General features: G+C 41.8%; 1 protein-coding gene across 4 annotated transcripts in view; it reads left to right on the forward strand.

The window, feature by feature from the left end:
- Positions 1 to 18,417, forward strand: part of prkg1b (protein kinase cGMP-dependent 1b) — a 609,599-nt gene that overhangs the window by 53,948 nt on the left and 537,234 nt on the right. The window lies entirely within an intron of this gene.

The following is an 18,417-nucleotide window of genomic DNA, read 5'->3' on the forward strand; positions in this document are numbered from 1 at the left end:
GATCATGGAGGGATATGAAAAAAATCGAGACTGCCTGTTATCTGATGTTACATTGAGGCAGACTTTCAGAAATGTCGCAGATGGGGAGTGTTATTTGTCTGGGGACTTTTTTTTTCCGCGAGATAAAAAAGGGAAACATTTCAGAAATGTACATTTTAATATCAGATTGGTTTGCATATCTTTGCAGGCAGAGACGGCGAACATCTTTCAGCGCGGCATACAGTGGTTTTTGGTATCTTAGCAACCACAGCTGATCACGCATACTGCTCCATCCGTTTCACCGCTCTGGGCCAGAAAGCTGGTCCACAGACCTGGTCCACAGACCTGGTCCACAGCAGGACACCTTCAAACAGCTGTATTAGTTAATGATGGGTGTGGGGGGCTAACGTTTGCAGCAGCAGGACCTCAATCTTCCCAAGTTATCCCCTCATTTATTTATTTACAAACCTTGATTGAGAAATAACACAATTTAAAACAACCATAAGCAGCATTAGATATATGTATAAAATTACCTGAATTGTATTAGAGTTAGGGATTAAGCTGTTGTGTTAAACTCAACTTTGTCCGACTAACAATTTTCTGCTAATAATATGACAAGAGATTTCAATATTCCTCTTGGTTGATTGTGAATAACCAGAAAAAGCCATGATCACTGGGCAATAAAGGGTTAATAAACTTGTTTGGAAATTGCTGTCGTTTGCATCCAGCAGACTGAAACGGCCGTGTTTCATACCCTTTTAAGGAAATTTGTCACTGGAATGCCGTCAGAAACATGCGGATATAAAACTCGGCAGAAACAGCAAAACCAATATTAAAAAAAATATCCAGATGGTGTGGTTCAATGAAGAAGGGACGAGCTTACGGCAGTGTCATTCTGATCAGGGCTAATAAACAAGATTTGTAAGGCTAGTGGGCGTATTTACAAGATATAGCAGAGTTTGGTGACTGGCCCTGGTGTAGTATGCAGCAGCTATCTAAGCTTGATGTTATTTTGAAAAAAGGTACTACAGCTACATAGGCATGAATATTCACTACTAATATATCATATCTGAAGGAATGCCGGGGTATTCTCGAAATTTACTGGATGGGGACTGAATTCTATCGAGGATTGCAGCGCTGGGATTTGAACCTGTGAACTCACTCCAAGCAATTGAAAGGGAAAAAGATTTATAGGCAATTAATGCGCGGAATTATCTTAAAGGCTCCCATCACTGGTCTCTGTAGCAGCTCGAGCACTCGCTCGGAATGATTGCCTACTCGTGTTTATCACCCAATACCACAAGAGAGTATATCAGTGCAAGCCATTGTAAATCCAATACCTTGCAAGTAGGGATTGACTCGGGCTCCAACTGGAGTTCATTGGAAATACAATGCCAGAGGGCTGGTTGGACCTCTTGTAGACCCCCAAACCCAGGGGGTGGGGGGAGGATCTGCAACTGTACAATTAAATTAATATGGTAACCAGATGAAGGGAAAGGAATAGTGATGGGAAATTTCAATTGTCCATTTATAAAGTGGACAAATGAAGGGCAGGCACAAGAGATGAGAAATCCCCAAGAAGAGACTCTTATTGATACAATCAATGATTGTTTCTTAACACACCATGTGGAGACTCTTCAATAACTCAGCATTTGAGGACTAGTGCTACAGGAGGTAATATCTTGGATTTAGTGTTCAGTAATGAGCCACAACTGATAGGTTACCTTGATGTGGGGGAGTAACTTTGCACATTTGGATGGCTGTATAAAACTTAAATATGGGGTTGTAGTAAAAGTCAGCATTATATTATGCTGGTGTCACATTTTATAAAGGTTTGTTTTACAGAAATGAGAAGAGACTTAATGGGAGTTATATGAGTTGGGTGCACATAGTGTAACATATGAAAAATAGGATACTTATAAAAAGATCCTAAAAGGAAATGAAGCCTTACGTGTCCTTATGAGAAGCAAAAAAGTAAACAATGAGAGAAAGCCACAATGGCAACATGGGGAGCTAATTTGGCAATTAGTGCTCAGAAAGAAGTATTTTAGAGAGTTATAAAGGGAATAATAGCCTTTCAGACAGGAAAATGTATAAAATAAGCAGTGGTAACAAAAAGTATCGGGCAGGCTAAAATGAATCAAGAGGGGAAAATCATAGAAAGCCATCAAAACAATGTGCAAGCATTTTTTGTTGTGTTAGGTCAGTCAGGGACCAAAGAGAAGAGCATTGTAGGATGACACAGGGAAGACTATAAGTGATGGAAAGGGCATGGCAGAACTTTAACTATAAGAAGGTTGGACCTCAGATAGATTGTTTGTAGATATCATAGGAAACATTGCTAACTGAATTAAAAGGGCTCAGTGTGAATAAAGCAGCACAACCAGATATAATTTATTCTGGAAAAAAATAGCAGAGGTCGTGTGTGGAACCCTGCTGAATATTTTCAATAACTCACTGAGAACTGGGGTAGTACCAGAATATGTAATGCCCATATTTCTTTTGAAAAATGATTAAAGTCAATCCTCAAAACTATAGACCAGTGAGTCTGATCCTTTGTGGTGGGGAAGTTAAGGGAAAGCATCATTAGAGATGTTGCAAATGATCATCTAGAATGTACAGGATTGTCATGTTTGATAAACGTGAGCCAGTTTTTTGAAGAGGCCATCAGAATGCTGAATCAAAGAGATACAGTAGACATCGTTTACTTGGATTTCCAAAAGCTCTTGATAAAATGCCTCGAGGGATTGTGCATGAAAATTAGGTCCAACGAAGGGTGAAATAACAAATTGGCAAAAGAACCATAAATGGAGTAGCTTCCCAGTGGGGTTCAGTTACAAGTGGGACTCCCCAGGGTTTAATGGTCAGTTCCTTTCTGTTTATTATGTTCATTAACCATCTGGAGGAACTCATGGACAGTGCAATAGTTACATTTGCAAATTATACTAAATTGTGTGGTAGAACGAGGAATTTAGAAGAGAAAAAATAGATTGCGTATGGATCTGGAGAGATTGGAAGTTGACCCAAGATTGACAAATGGCTTTCAATATAGATAAATTTACAGTTATGTGCATAGCTGCACAGAATGCAGATACAAAATATAACATGAGTGAGTGTAGATTAAAGATAACTGGGAGGGAGAATGACTTGGGAGTGATCATTCACCATTCCCTTAAAGTGCAAGTGAAGTGTCTGAGAGGCTGTGGCCAGAACAAACAAGGTCTTTGATAAAACCTGATTTGGAATATTGTGTACAATTTTGGTTCCCCCACTCCAGGAAGGACATTTTGGGTCTAGGTCCCTGGCCTAAGATCATTGAGCAATGGAGATAGGCTTGATGTCTTGGGTTTGCATTTGTTGGAGAGATGTAGACTTAGGACCTGATTTAGGTATTGAAGTTATAGACAGTATTAAAATAGATATTGTGTTCGGGGTGATGTAGAACGGGGGTCAGGTAGAACTAGGGCCACCATATAAATTGAGAAAACTGGGATGAGGTTGGATGGCAGAAAGCTTTACTTTTCTTAGAGAGTGATTGACCTGTGGAACGGGATTCCAGAGGTGGTAGTGAAGACTGGCCCTTTATAGTCCTTCAAGAAGATGTGAGACAGATCTTTGGAAAATGAGGTGATTATGACGTGGGAGGTATGACTGATTATTCTGCAAATTAAACCAATGGGTTTGGCACATCCTGGGACTTTCCTGATCACTAGAGAGGGCTCAGAGAGGAATTTTTGACCGAGGATTTGTGAATTGGCTACATGTCTCTCGTTTTGCCTTTCCTAGAAGTTGGAGTGAGGGATGGGTGATACATGGGATGAGAGCAGAGAAAAAAAATTGGGCAAGTACATATGGGCCTGATGGGCTTTTCTCATCCTGGGCATGTAACAAAACGTTATTTACCCAATAGTCTGCTTTTTTAAAATACATATACTTAAACAGTCTATGTAAGAATACATTACCATACAGCTCAATCAATGTGGATCTATATTCCTTGGTTTCTTGCATTTGGTGGCCCTATGGGTATATAGAGTGGCTTAGGGCAATAATATAGGTGCTGGACGCAGTGGTGCTACCGTCAGTTTTGTTGAAGAGAAAACGATGAGAGTTTTCATGGAGGCAAAGAGATTAGAAATGCTGGTGAATAGTTAGAAGGCGTCTTGTTTTAAGTCAAGTAAGATGGTCCATTGATGTAGAGTGGTGTCGTCTTTATTTTGTATTATTACATGAAGATAAATTGTACAGATTGAATTAACTGGATCCGATCATAACTGCTTTTCTGTGTTTTATTTTACCTTGCTTTAAAATAAATCAATTTATCGATTTTTATCAAGCCTCATCTCACCAAGTGTTTGCTCGGTCTGCCTTTAGAGAGATTGAAGAAGTACATGTGTGAAAGACATGAATATCTAGTCCAGGTCACAAGAGGGTATCATTGTTCCTGTTCGAGATGATAGGTGTGTCACTCCTCAAATCAAAAGGGTTCATTACCATTGAATGTCAGCTGTCACAGATTTATTAAGTATACAGTACTTAGACATGCACTTAAAAGCAATACTCATGACAAAACCTTACGGGTTTAGTCGGGGACTTAAACGCATCATAAGAACATAAGAAATAGGAGCAGGAGTAGGCCAATCAGCCCCTCGAGCCTGCTCCGCCATTCAATAAGATCATGGCTGATCTGATCCTAACCTCAAATCTAAAGAACACAAGAAGTAGGAGCAGGACCCGGCCACTCAGCCCCTGGGCCCACTCCGCCACCCACAGGGCCTTGACCGATCCGAACTCAGCTTCATATCCAATTTCCTGCCTGCTCCCCGTAACCCCTAATTCCCTTTACTTCTAGGAAACTGTCTATTTCTGTTTTAAATTTATTTAATGATGTAGCTAAGATACAGGGCCTATGTTATCATCAGTCCTTCCCCTTCCCCGACTAGGTTCCAGTCTTGAAACTCAGAATCAATTATCTTTTATTCTTCACATAATTGCCCTCATAAGGCCATTCTAGAATCTAGTTCACTAGTTCACTAGCATCACAATTCCAAGCTGATCAGATTGATGGAGGTTAATCAGACCTTATTGATCCAACACCCACTTTTTGTACCTTTTCTTTTACCTCCCTTTACATGACAATCAACACATTTCTCCATTACATAATATAACTCCAAGTATGGAGAATTTCAATGAGCTTGTGCCTTATCAATAACTTTAATTTTAATGAGTTCTTTTTCCGAAGACCGGTACAATGCCCTGACTGTTACCTTATCGATAGTTTCACTCTTGTTACGTATAATTGCTATTCTACCAAGTGAAACTTCTAATTATAAGTCTGTACCATTCCGTACCAATCTTCCGCTTCCAAAAAGGATGATGTATTCGCAGATGTTTCCTTCTGCAAAATGTGTTATCAACTAATTAAACTTCTCTGAAATATATTTTTCAGTATGCACTAGAGTGTCTTTTAAGTAGGTTTACTGATGACTGAACTGACCATTGCTTCAAGGTCAGTCTTAATTCAACAGTTCAGTGGTCACTGCGTCCAAATTGATTTGTACTTCCTTACCTTAACAGGCAATGGCTAAAGGCTACTATTACTACAATATAAAGAGAAATCAATAGCAGTGTAACATTAGCAGACTTGAGGAGAGTCTGATTAACCCTTTCCTTACAGTTCCACCCCAGGTTATGCTACTATAAGTAGATAATGAGCAGTCTGGGAACACCTCAATTTTAAAATTCTCATCCTAGTTTTCAAATCCCTCTGTGGCCTCACCCCTCCCTACCTCTGTAATCTCCTCCAGCCCTACAACCCTCTGAGATCTCTGCGCTCCTCCAATTCTTGCCTCTTGCACGCATCCCCGATTTTAACCGCTCCACCATTGGCGGCAGTGCCTTCAGCTGCCTAGGCCCGAAGCTCTGAAATTCCCTCCGTAAACCTTTCCGCCTCTCTACCTCTCTCTCCTCCTTTGAGACACTCCCTAAAACCTACCTCTTTGACCAAACTTTTGGTCACCTGTCCTAATATCTCCTTAGGCGGCTCGGTGTCAAATTTTGTTTGATAATCGCTGCTGTGAAGCACCTTGGGATGTTTTACTATGTTAAAGGCGCTATATAAATGCAAGTTGTTGTTGTTGTTGAGTTAGCTTCCATAAAAGTGAGACACTCAGACTCTTATGGGAGCGACAGATGCCACTGAACCTGAGAAAGTATCTACACCATACCTGAATTTGTAACATTTGACTTTAATGTCATATAATTTCAAGTAGCTGGGGTTTGAAATGGAAAATGCTCTTTTTCAGTAAGCACAAAATGGAGAGACGCTTCATCTGTGAGAAGCAGGCAGGCTTTCTTTCTATGAATTGGGCGGCAGAGAGAATTCCCTTTGATGGTAGGGGCAGCATGTTAAAATGCTAATAAATGCGGCCTTTTGTCAGATCAAAATGCAATTTCTGATTATTGTCAGGTGTCAAAGCAAGCAGGCTATTGTGATGGGGAAGGCAGCAGATACAAACCATTATCCCTTTGCCTATCAAGGTGTGAGGACTGCTAACATTTCTGTTTGCTTAATTGCTTAAAAAATTGGCTTTATATCAAAGTTCCATTAGCTAAATATGCCTGTCTGTTTGCTGTACTTTAGTTCTGATGGGGAAACACCAGAGCTTTGTGTGAGTACAGGAAGGTCACCTATTCCGCACACAACACTTAGGCCAAAAGATTTCAATTGAGACTGCCAGCTTTGGCTCAGTTGGCAGCACTCTCACCTCTAAGTCAGATGGTTGTGAGTTTAAGCCCCCCTTCAGAGACTTGAGCACATAATCTAGGCTGGCACTTCTGTACTGAGGGAGCACTACACTGTTGGAGTGTGCTGTCTTTCAGATAAAGATATTAAAACTGAGGCACCATCTGCTTCCTCAGGTGGACATAAAAGATTCCATGGCACTAATTTGAAGGAGAGCAGGGTAGTTCTCCTGGCCAATATTTATCACTAAAACATTACTGTTTGTTGGAGCTTGCTGTGCGCAAATTGGCTGCTGCGTTTCCTACATTACAGCAGTGGCTACACTGCAAAAGTACTTAATTGGCTGCAATGCACTTTGGGATGTCCTAAGGTCTTGAAAGGTGCTATATAAATGCAAGTTCTTTCTTGTGCAAAGGAGAGAGAAGGCTCACTTTTTTTGTCCGATTGAACTGTAACGTCCATGATTCAGTATAACGGCAGCTTTCTGAAAGGGAATAATCTTCTGGACTGATCCTATTTTTTTCATCCAGGTTCCATTTCGTATTTGCCCATGAGTTTTTGCTTTAAATATGACTCTATTTCTAATAAAATCCAGAACAGTAGTTTAGCCTGTATAAAGTGGCTTAATGGTGTGATATATTTCTGTCAACTGGAACACAGGAGACATGCTGAGGATCATAGAATCATAGAAAGGTTATAGCACAGAAGGAGGCTGTTTGGCCCATTGGGCCACGCCCGCTCTATGCAAGAGCAATCCAGCTAGTCCCACTCCCCCGCCCTATCCCCGAAGCCCTGCAAATATTTTACTTTCAAGTACTTATCCAGTTCCCTTTTGAAGGCCATGATTGAATCTGCCGCCACCACCCCCTCGGGCAGTGCATTCCCGATCCTAACCACTCGCTGTGTAAAAAAAGTTTTTCCTCATGTCACCTTTGGATCTTTTGCCAATCATCTTAAATCTATGTCCTCTGGTTCTTGACCCTTCCGGCAATGGGAACAGTTTCTCTCTATCTACTCTGTCCAGACAGCTTCATGATTTTGAATACCTCTATCAAATCTCCTCGCAACCTTCTCTGTTCCAAGGAGAAAAACACCAGCTTCTCCAGTCTATCCACGTAACTAAAGTCCCTCATCCCTGGAATCATTCTAGTAAATCTCTTCTGCACCCTCTCTAAGGCCTTCACATCTTTCCTGAAGTGCGGTGCCCAGAACTGGACACAATACTCCAGTTGTGGCTAAACCAGTGTTTTATAAAGGTTCATCATGACTTCCTTGCTTTTGTACTCTATGCCTCTAATTATAAAGCCCAGGATCCCGTATGCTTTTTTAACTGCTTTTTCAACCTGCCCTGCCACCTTCAATGATTTGTGCACATATACCCCCAGATCTCTCTGTTATTGTACCCCTTTTAGAATTGGGCCCTCTAGTTTATATTGCCTCTCCTCGTTCTTCCTACCGAAATGTATCATTTCGCATTTTTCTGAGTTAAATTTCATCTGCCACGTGTCCGTCCATGCCGCCAGCCTGTCTATATCCTCTTGAAGTCTATCACTATCCTCCTCATTGTTCACTACACTTCCAAGTTTTGTGTCATCTGCAAATTTTGAAATTGTGCCCTGTACACCCAAGTCCAAGTCATTAATATCAAGAAAAGCAGTGGTCCCAGCACCGACCCCTGGGGAACACCACTGTACACCTCCCTTCATTCCGAAAAACAAGCGTTCACCACTACTCTCTGTTTCCTGTCGCTTAGCCAATTCTGTATCCATGTTGCTCCTGCCTCCTTTATTCCATGGGCCGCAATCTTGATGATAAGCTTACCATGCGGTACTTTATCAAACACCTTTTGAAAGTCCATATACATCACATCAACTGCATTGCCCTCATCTACCTTCTCTATTACCTCATCAAAAATCTCTATCAGGTTAGTTAAACATAATTTGCCTTTAACAAATCCATGCTGGCTTTCCCGAATCAATCCGCACTCGTACAAGTGACTGTTAATTCTGACCCAGATTATAGTTTCTAAAAGTTTCCCCACCACTGAGGTTAAACTGACTGGCCTATAGTTGCTGGGTTTATCCTTACACCCTTTTTGAACAAAGGTGTAACACTTGCAATTCTCCAGTCCTCTGGCACTACCCCCATATCTAAGGATGTTTGGAAGATTATGACCAGTACCTCTGCAATTTCCACCCTTACTTCCCTCAGCAACCTAGGATGCATCCTATCTGGAACGAGTGACTTATCTACTTTCAGTACAGCCAGCCTTTCTAGTACCTCTTTTTTATCAATTTTTAGCCCATCCAGTAACTCAGCTACATCTTCCATTACTGAGACTGTGGCCGCATCTTCTTCCTTGGTAAAGACAGATGCAAAGTACTCATTTAGTACCTTGCCAATGCCTCCATAAGTAGATCTCCTTTATGATCCCTAATCGGCCCCATGCCTTCTCTTCCTACCTGATTACTATTTATATGCTACCAGAAGACTTTTGGATTTCCTTTTATGTTACCCGCCAGTCTATTCTCATACAATCACATTGCCCCTCTTATTTCCTTTTTCACTTCCCCTCTGAACTTTTTATATTCTGCCTGGTTCTCACTTGTGTTATCAACCTGATATCTGTCATACGCCCCTTTTTTCCACTTCATCTTGCTCTCTATCTCTTTGGTCATCTAGGGAGCTCTGGCTTTAGTTGCTCTACCTTTCTCTCTCATGGGAATGCACCTAGACTGTACCTGAACCATCTCCTCTTTGAAGGCCGCCCACTGTTCAATTACTGTTTTGCCTGCCAGTCTTTGATTCCAATTTACCCGGGCCAGACCTGTTCTCATTCCAATGAAATTGGCCCTCCTCCAATTGAGTATTTTTACTTTAGAGTGGTCCGTGTCCTTTTCCATAGCTATTCTAAACTTTATGATACTATGATCACTGCTCCCTAAATGCTCCCCCACTGACACTTGCTCCACTTGGCCTGCCTCATGAACCAAGTCCAGCAATGCCTCCTTCCTTGTTGTGCTGGAAATGTACTGGTCAAGAAAGTTATCCTGAATACATTTCAAAAATTCCACTCCCTCTTTGCCCCTTCTGTTATTATTATCTCAGTCTACATTAGGAAAGTTGAAGTGCCCCATTATCACTACCCTATAGCTTTTGCACCTCCCTGTAATTTTCCTGCAAATTTGTTCCTCTGTATCCTTCCCACTAGCTGGTGGCCTATAGAATACACCCATTAGTGTAATGGCACCTCTATTGTTTCTTAACTCTGACCAAATAGATTCTGTCCTTGACCCCTCCAGGATATCCTCTCTCTTCAGCAATGCAAAATTATCTTTAACCAATACTGCCAACCCCCCACCTCCTTTCTTCCCTCTATATTCTCTAGCAAGTAATTCATTATGATTGGCACTAATTGTTAGACATCGGCTGCATTTAACCAGAGAATAGAGGCACAGGTTGCAGTTCATAAGGGACTTGCTCTGCTTATGCAAACTGTCACCAAGTAATTTACACAAGAAAAAAGTATTGGGGGAAATGGAATAACATGAAGTGGAATAGAATGCAGGGCTACATCCATCTCTGAGCAAGTGTTAGACTGAATTAATATGGCTTTGATGGAAATCTATCTATTTAACATTGCAAAACACTAGTCACAGTAACAAAACTCCACTGACAGTAGTGTAATGTCTCTGTGCAGTGATAGTAGGTCAATGCTAAACTTCATGATTGTATGATAATATCCCGTTTTCAGTTCAAATCCTCATATTTGTTCCTGGGGAAATGAAAGAAAAAAATTAAATGCAGAAACTAGAAGCATAATAAGAAGCTTATTATATATATATATCTATATATATGTTTTACTGAATTTGTACAGTTCTATTTCAACAGACTCAGCTCTTCAACAGTCTCTAGAACTACTTTCTTAAAATATCAAAACCCACAGCTTAAAATCAAAAGTTCTGAGTTCACGGCGGACAGTCTGGCACAGTGAGACAGACCGCTAGACTTTCACTTCTGGGATTCAGTTTAATCCAGTCCAATCTGATGATTTGAAAGTCTCTCTGTGCTGACTGTAAGGGACCTACATGAAGAAAGTTTAAACCCGGTTCCCACTGGAATTGAGTAAACAGCACAAAACCACCACTGGGTTGGAAGTCTCGGGGATGGTTAACGTGGGAAGTTTAACATTCATATTGGTTGGCCTTCTGAGATTGTGGTTATGCATGTTACTCGGAACAAAGAGATGACGGTTGATTTTCACGGCCTGCGCCAAGCAAGAATGGGGCAGTAGCGGGTCGAAGGTGCCAGTGCAGCACTTGCTGCTGTGGTCCCGCTCCTGTTATGGCTGACCCTCATTTTTGTGGGGGCTTTCATATGGACGGCCCAGACGCTTACCTGTTTCAGGCTGGAGCCTCCGTATGATATACTGATCATGGTGCTATGATGTACATAGGACCCTGATGCAACTTTGAGATACCAGGGGGCGGAGCGTACCTCCCCAGTGGTACTTTAAAAGTCTTTCTGGTCCTACCAAAATCATCCAGCCTGCTGCTGCCCTGTCCGTGTCCTCTGCCCGCCATCCCCCCACCCCCCTGCAGTTGCCTTCAACCCCCATGCAGATACAGCTTCTAGCTTGGCTCCGTGTTGGAGCCACTGCATATCCCTCTGACCGGTGAGCTGCCTGTGAGTGCTCGCATCTCTGATGGTTGTAAGCTAATAAGGCCTTGCCCTCAAAATAGCTCAGGCCTCGTGATGAGGACATTGGGTGGGTGGTTGGTTCGCACCACCTGTTTGATGTGCACCTGGGGTTAAAATCGACCCCATTGAGTTTTACATTGCAAATGGTCCACCGCATCCCTGAGTTGGGAGCGCTGCTTGATGACCGCAAAACTAAAGTCCTGCGTTTCAAGGCTTGGGGTGGCAAAATCTATCTTATATCATTGTTTATTAGAGTGAGAGAAGGACTTCTTTTGTGGTAATATTGTAACTTGGATACAAAGTCCATGAACCACCATAACAATAACTATGGTTATACTATCATGATCATAGAATCATAGGAAGGTTACAGCATGGAAGGAGGCCATTCGGCCTATCGAGTCTACACTGGCTCTATGCAAGAGCAATCCAGCTAATTCCACTCCCCCACCCTTTTCCCGTAGCCCTGCAAATTTTTTCCTTTCATGTACTTATCTAGTTCCCTTTTGAAGGCCATGATTGAATCTGCCTCCACCAGTGGCAGTGCATTCCAGATCCTAACCACTCGCTATGTAAAAAAGATTTGCCTCATGTCACCTTTGGTTCTTTTGCCAATTGCCTTAAATCTATGTCCTCTGGCCCTTGACCCTTCCGCCAGTGGGAACAGTTTCTCTCTATCTACTCTATCTAGACCCTTCATGATGTCGTAAAATCACTTATTTTCCCATTTATAAGTTTTGATAATGATAACTGAAAGTAATGTGTAGCATTGGGACCATTGCACCATTGGAATTCAGTCTGTCTAACTGTTGTTGGCTTTGCATGAACAGTTAGATGACTCATTAATTGTTTTAAAGTTTCCCCACAGTATGATGTTTAAGATTGACCTGCATTGGCTCCCGGTCCGGCAATGCCTCGATTTTAAAATTCTCAACCTTGTTTTCAACTCCCTCCACGGCCTCACCCCTCCCTATCTCTGTAACTTCCTCCAGACCTACAACCCCTTGAGATCTCTGTGCTCCTCTAATTCTGGCCTGTTGCCCATCCCCTATTTCCATCGCCCCACCATTGGCGGTCATGCCTTCAGCTGCCTAAACATAGAAAACATAGACATAGAAAATAGGAGCAGGAGTAGGCCATTCGGCCCTTCGAGCCTGCTCCGCCATTCAATATGATCATGGCTGATCCTCTATCTCAATACCATATTCCCGCTCTCTCCCCATACCCCTTGATGCCTTATGTGCCTAGAAATCTATCTAACTCCTTCTTAAATATATTCAGTGACTTGGCCTCCACAGCCTTCTGTGGTAGAGAATTCCACAGGTTCACCATCCTCTGAGTGAAGAAATTTCTCCTTATCTCAGTCCTAAATGTCCTAATCCGTATCCTGAGATTATGACCCCTCGTTCTGGACCCCCCAGCCAGGGGAAACATCCTCCCTGCATCCAGTCTGTCCAGCCCTGTCAGAATTTTATATGTTTCAATGAGATCCCCTCTCATTCTTCTAAACTCGAGTGAATACAGGCCGAGTCGACCCAATCTCTCTTCATATGACAGTCCTGCCATCCCAGGAATATCAGTCTGGTGAACCTTCGCTGCACTCCCTCTATGGCAAGTATATCCTTTCTTGGGTAAGGAGACCAAAACTGCACACAATACTCCAGGTGTGGTCTCACCAAGGCCCTGTATAACTGTAGTAAGACATCCTTGCTCCTGTACTCAAATCCTCTTGCAATGAGGCCAACATACCATTTGCCTTCCTAACTGCTTGCTGCACCTGCATATTTGCTTTCAGTGACTGGTGTACAAGGACACCCAGGTCCCTTTGTACATCAACATTTCCCAATCTATCGCCATTTAAATAATACTCTGCCTTTCTGTTTTTCCTTCCGATGCGGATAACTAGGCCCTAAGCTCAGGAATTCCCTCCCCAACCTCTCCGCCTTGCTACCTCTCTTTCCTCTTTTAAGAGGCTCCTTAAAAACTACCTCTTTCACCTGTCCTAATATCTCCTTATGTTTGATAACACTCCTGTGAAGTGCTTTGGGACGTTTTACAACGCTAAAGGTGCTATATAAATGCAAGTTGTTGTTGTAAATTACCACGGAATTACCTTAAATTTCCTGCATCATGATTTGTTCCCAGTTAAATACTGTTGAAAATAAGGATAAAAGTTCATGGTTATGATGTTGTAACAGTATTTGTTGTTTCCTACTCCAGTTCGATATGCTAAACGCTTGCCGCACATAATGAAAATACTTATATCTTTTCAATGTTTCAGCATCGCAATGAATCTCAGAGCTGAAAATTTAAATTAGCTCTAACTAATGTGTAATTAAGTCCATGTTTTGGGGGCTGCTAATTTCAATTTGTGGCTGTGGGAATTTTCAAGATATCAGGTACCTTTGGAGGGAGGTGCGACACAGGTGATATAACTTAAAGTTGTGAGTTAAAGGGCCTTGCGTTCTCATTTTAAAAAATAGTATAAAATGAAAGTACACAGAATAGTCTAAATTACCTTCAAAGAAATATCTGTGTGGTATAAACACGGAAGGGCAGATTTCCTCTGTATGTCATGTGTAGCAAGTTCATGAATCTATTCTTTATAAATGGGTTTACAATTCTGTTGCAGATGGCGCACAGAGGAAGTCTCCAACCACATTTTGTCATAATCACCAGCGCACTATGACTAAGGCCTCCACTCATAGCTTTGTAGTGATGATTTAGTTTGTCTCACTAGTGAACAAATTTATCAATTATGTACTTGCTTTACATGGGTAAGGATAACATTTAGTTTATAGGAACGCTGCTTAAAGCAACTTTACCTTTTATTTTTATTCATCAATATACAGATACTAAAATGGAGTAGAGGAAGAGAACATGGCTGCATTCTTAATGTATTAGTGGTTTCAGTTTAGTTAGTGTGCTGAAATGGTGGGATGTGTTGCAATGGTGCGTCCGTGATTTTATGTGTGTGAAAATGGAGTCTGATTTTTTTTGGTCTGCATTGGAAAGCTACACAAATGAATTGCATAGGGATCTTGCCATTAAGTTTCTGCTCTAGCTCTATGTACGTGTTCTGAAGCTATACGTTTGGATTACCTCCCAAGCTTCTGAATGTTTGTATTGGTAGCATTTCATTATGCATTTCAGGAAGAGCTAAAGACCTCAGATTAGCAACAGAGGGACAAGCAGAAGTGATCAGGTGCACGATAGTGTGGTCTTAGGCACAAGTTTCCGTAATATGATATGACAGGGGCAAGTTTAAGGGGAACCTATACTTTAAAATGATGGACTCTTTGTTAAGAGAGATTAAATACAGGAACTGAGTTGTGCTTGCATGAAAGCCAGTAATATTTTATTTTCACTGTGTAGTTAGAGATTGACTTGGAACCAAGAGGACATTACTGAATGGAAAATTATGGGGAGTGCACATGTGATTTCCCTGACAAGCAGGGCAGTGCTGCAGAACTATGTTGTCCTCTCGCAATGCTGCTGTTGGTCAATGGTGAAAGTGGTGAAGTAATTGGCCCTGTTAAATAAAGCATGAATGATCCCCTTGATGTCTTTGTGGCTGCTGACTTTTCTAGAGTTCAGAGGGTTGTCATTGGCATTCCTGTTGCCTTTCAAGCCCCTGTAGACAATGCTGTGTTCTACATTACCCAGAAGGGATTTTTAAAAATCTCATTAAGGACATGGTGTGAGGCCACCAGCACAGAATGATGCAGAAAGCTTTCACGTTGCCAGGATCTTGTATTCGTAAAATTGACCCTTAAGTTTTTATGGCAGGCATAGAATTACATAGAATTTACAGCACAGAAACACCCAACTGGTCTATGCTCCACATGAGACTCATCCCATCCTACTTCATCTAACCCTATCGGCATATCCTTCTATTTCTTTCTCCCTCATAGCAAAATAGCATTGCCCCAAGACTTGCCAGTAGGGCAGAGTTCAGGAATTAGTTTTACATTAGATTGACTGGGTATACTGTGTGTTGTTAACAAATTATATTGTGATCGGTGTGCTATATAATTATTTTTAAGGTGGAGTGTAAATGCGTTTGGTATACTGGCTTGACCAGCCCCATTGAGATTTGTGTCGGGGTGGTAGTTAGTTATTGCACAGAGCAATTGCTTTTCAAAGCTACTCCCCTTCTCTCTATGACTGATTGGACGGTCCTGATGAGCGGCAGTGCTGATGGGGAGTGCTGGTCAGGAAATTTTAGGCCCGCGACCCCCGATTCACAACCAGTACCCCCTGTGTGCTGCTCCTCTCGCCCAGCCACCAATTGGGAAATCAACCCCATTACTTCTGAGCAAGAAAGAAATCAGGTAACATGCTGCTAGGCTTCTGTCAAGGGTGTTTTTGAGCTGACCACTAAGGATGTATGAATCATCTAGGCTGACCCCTCCTTCAATTTTTCTTACTTCCCTGTGAGAAAATGTTTCTGCTTCATGGTAATGAGCCCAAGATTGAAATTTTGACATGGACAGAAATGGACCATTTGTCCCATCACTTTGTGTCTAAATTTTTATTTTGTTCTTGGGATGTGGGAGATGCCAGGAAAGTCATATTTATTGCCCAACCTTAGTTGCCCCGAGAAGGTGATGGAGGGCATTCTCAGATTGCTGCCGTCCTTGTGGTCATAGTGCTCTCATTATGGTGTTAGCTAGGGAATTTCAGGATTTTGATCCAGTGTGATGAAAGAATGATGATATATGTGCAAATCAGGATGGCATGTGACTTGATGGGGAACTTGGAGGTCCTACAACATTGCTGCTCTTGTCCTTCTTGGTAGTAGAGGCTGCGGAGGAGGGAATGCTGTTAAAGTTAGTTTAGTGAGTTGCTGCAGTGTTTCCTGTATGTAGTACAAACTGCAGCCAAAGTGTGCTGCTGATGGAGGTGTTGGACTTTAAAGTCCAGTGGCAGTGGTGCGAATCAAGCAAACAGTGTCGAGCCTCTTGAGTGTTGTTGCAGATACACCCATCCAGGCAAATGGAGAGGATTTTCTCACACGTGACACTTGTAGATGGTGGAGAGGCTTTGAGGGGTCAGGAGGTGAGTCATTTGTTGCAGACTACCCAGTCGCTGCCCTGCTCTTGTCAGCACAGTGTTGATATGGCTGCCCAAGTTAAACACAAAAACACTGCACTCTGATTTGCTATAATGTTGACTATTCATCATGCGTAAAACTGTAAACTCGGAATTGGAATTGATTTAGCTTCAAAGTCACAAATAGAAGGTTCTAGCCATATTCTGGTGACTATGTATGCTATATAATTTATAAAAAAAAAATATATATATATATATATATATATATATACACACATATAAGGAATATTTTATGTATATATATGTATATCTCCTAGCCACTCCTTCATGGACATTCATTCAGTGGTGTAGACATATATATGCATTGTATGCAAGTATTTCGTAGAAGGGAAAACTGGAGGGAATCAATCTTGTGGCAGAGATTTTATGCACTCAATGGGAGACTGGGGGAAGAAAATGTTACCTCTGTTTGGTCAATGAACAGAATAAAGCTGTGGGTCAATTTGCAGTTCTGGGGTCGAGTGCTTTGGTCATCAGCTGGACATGTAGTTTGGGGAGACTTTGCAGGTTAAGTCAACAGGAATGTTTGAGTGGTGATGATAAATGGAGTTGTTAAGATGGGTCAGAGAGCAGGGGGTGAAGTAGAGAATTTATGAAGGATGTACTATTAACTAACAAGTAGAATAAATTCTGTTTCTCACTTACCAATCATTCCAAATGTCTGACAATGATGTACAATTTCTTCAGCCTCTGAGTCTGCATTGCACCCTTCTTGGTAAACTGATAACTGAAATGATGACACGCTTAGCTCAGATGGTGAGTGAGTGACATGTGGTGACTTGCCTGCCAATTTTCCCTCCATCTCATTGGGAAAGTGCTGAATTCCCCCACAGAACTTTTTCCTAAATGCACAGCTGGGATCAGGCACTTGTTCTGTCGGAAATCGCAAATCTCAAACTACATTCAACCACTCTGTGCCGCTAGTATCAAATAAGTCCGCTGTGCAGATTTTCTTTTATTTTGCTCTTTTTTAACCCTATTCTTTCCTACTGCTATAGGAGACCCATTTCTCCTTCCTTCTCCATGTTCTCTTTAACTTTTGAACTCTTTCTTTCCTTGTTCTAGTTCTTTGTAAATGCTTCCATCACATTGAAACTCTAGGAGGTAAAATCATGAATAATGCCGTGGCTCAGCGGTAGCAGTCTTGTCTCTGAGTTAGAAGGAGTGTGGGTTCAAGTCCCACTCCAGAGACTTAAGCACAAAATTTAGCCTGACATTCTAGTGCAGCACTGAGAGAGTCCTGCACTGTCAGGTGTTGTCTTTTGGATGAGATGTTAAACTGACGTCTGCCCTCTCAGGTAAACGTAAAAGATCCCATGGCACTATTCTAAAGAAGAGCAGGGGAGTTCTCCCTAGTGTCCTGGCCAATATTTATCCCTCAACCAACATCATTAAAACAGATTATCTGGTCATTATCATGTTGCTGTTTGTGGGATCTTGCTCTGTGCAAATTGGCTGTTACGTTTACTACATTACAACAGTGACTCTACTTCATTGGCTGTAAACCGCTTTGGGACGTCCTGAATTGTGATAGATGCTAAATAAATGCAAGTCTTTCTTTTATTATCTTTTTGGGGCAGAATTCTAAACTCACAGTGCTCAAATTGGGCTGGCATTCCTTCAATGGCTGAGTGCCTCAGTCGCCTGGTCCAAGTGTCTGGAAGACTGAGGGCCGTAACATATGCAGCAACTCTCACATTTCCAAACGAATAATGGTGGTTTGGCCACGTAACATTACACTGTGATTGTTGTATGTTACTGAGGCAGTGCAGGGCTGGAGCTCTCTTTAACGTGATTAGCAGTAGGACTGTTATGCATAATTGAAAGCTGATTAGCAGTTGATGGTTCTGATTAGCAATTTTTGGATCGCATTAACCAATTTC

This window comes from Heptranchias perlo, chromosome 21 (genome assembly GCF_035084215.1).
Source record: "Heptranchias perlo isolate sHepPer1 chromosome 21, sHepPer1.hap1, whole genome shotgun sequence".
NCBI classification, from domain to species: domain Eukaryota; kingdom Metazoa; phylum Chordata; class Chondrichthyes; order Hexanchiformes; family Hexanchidae; genus Heptranchias; species Heptranchias perlo.